The sequence below is a fragment of the Cryptomeria japonica genome, unplaced genomic scaffold (assembly GCF_030272615.1).
Source record: "Cryptomeria japonica unplaced genomic scaffold, Sugi_1.0 HiC_scaffold_52, whole genome shotgun sequence".
NCBI classification, from domain to species: Eukaryota; Viridiplantae; Streptophyta; class Pinopsida; order Cupressales; family Cupressaceae; genus Cryptomeria; species Cryptomeria japonica.
Window position 1 is genome coordinate 410,738 of NW_026728874.1, and position 1,763 is coordinate 412,500.

A 1,763-nucleotide genomic window follows, 5' to 3' on the forward strand; every position below is an offset into this window, starting at 1 on the left:
CGCCCCAAGCGTGTCCGATGCTTGGACCATTCCTAGGCGGCCCTGAAGCCTCTTCCGTCTAGCCGTTGGGGCCTTCCCGCCCCATCCCTCGCCTCGCACCCCCGATTGCTATGCGGTGAGGCTCCTCGGCCGCCTTGGAACCATCTGTGTATCGGACGCATCGCGGGATAAGGGGTTGGCACTGGCAGTCGCCCCAAGCGCGTCCGATGCTTGGACCATTCCGAGGTGGCCCTGAAGCCTCTTCCGTCTAGCCGTTGGGGCCTTCCCGCCCCATCCCTCGCCTCGCACCCCGATTGATATGCGGTGAGGCTCCTCGGCCGCCTTGGAACTATCTGTGTATCGGACGCATCGCGGGATAAGGGGTTGGCACTGGTAGTCGTCCCAATCGCATCCGATGCTTGGACCATTCCGAGGCGGCCCTGCAGCCTCTTCCGTTTAGCCGTCGGGGCCTTCCCGCCGCATCCCTCGCCTCGCATCCCGATTCCTATGCGGTGAGTCTTCTCGGCCGCCGCGGAACTATACCTGTTATTGCTACTGCATCCTTCGGCTGGTAACCTCCTCTGCCGCCTTGGAACGTTCTCTTTGTCGGACGCGTCGCGGGATAAGGGGTTGGCACTGGTAGTCGCCCCAAGCGCGCCCGATGCATAGACCGCTCCGAGTCGACCTTGCTTTCAGCCTCTCACATGCATAGACCTCTCTGAGTCGACCCTGCAGCCTCTCACGTTTAGCCTTTGGAATCTCGCCTCACAACATGATTGCTATCCTTGATGCATCCCTTGCCTCGAGCCCTGATTGCTTTCTTGGCTGCATCCCTCCTCTCCTCACAGCCCGGTTGTCATCACTGCTTCATCCGTCGCTTCATGCATTCTGGCTGCTGGGCCCTTCCCACCGCACACCTCGATTGCTATCTCTTCTGCATCACACACCCCGATTGCTATCTCTGCTACATCCCTCGGCTCTCACTTCTGCATCCTTCGCCTCACACCTCGATTGCTATCAATGCTGCATCCGTAACCTCACACCCCGATTGCTATGCGGGGAGGCTCCTTGGCCGCCTTGGAAATTTCTGTGTGTCGGACGCACCGCGGGATAAGGGGTTGGCACTGGTAGTCGCCCCAAGTGCGCCCGATTCTTAGACCGCTTCGAGGTGACCTCGTAGCCTCTTTCGTCCAGGCTTCCTGCCTTCAACGCCCTTTTTACACCTCGATTGCTATGCGCGGGCTCGTTGGCGTCTATCACCTCTCTGCGAAGAGTGGCACGATGATTGTTGGGGTAAATCGTAGCAGTCCGATCTCTGGCCTTGGGCCATTGTGAGGGCTGATCGATTTCCTGTGCGCATCTCGTGTTCGCCCAGTAACAGACTCGACGACTTGTAATCGGTCTTGTTCCCGATTGTTCCTGGAGGTAGTCTTCGGAACTCTTGGATTTGACCTGTCACTCGAACTGTCCTCTTCCGAGGATGCTTGTGTGTGTGTGCTTGTGCCATTTCCTTGGCGGTATTAACGAGATATTAAAGAGCGGAGTGAGCGCCTCGCCCAGCTATGTTTGGGGCTCTCACTCCCTTACCCGGTGTGCGACCGCTTTGCACGTAGGTTGCGGAGCATCGCGACTCTTTCGATGTTTGGCGGTTGTCTTCCGGTGATGCGTTGGTCCCGAAGTGCACGTTACTAGCATTTCTGCCATTGTTCTCGATCTTTGGCACGTTCCTTCGTTGCAATTGGATATATATCTCCGTTTATACGCGCAGGCTTCTCCCGCCTATT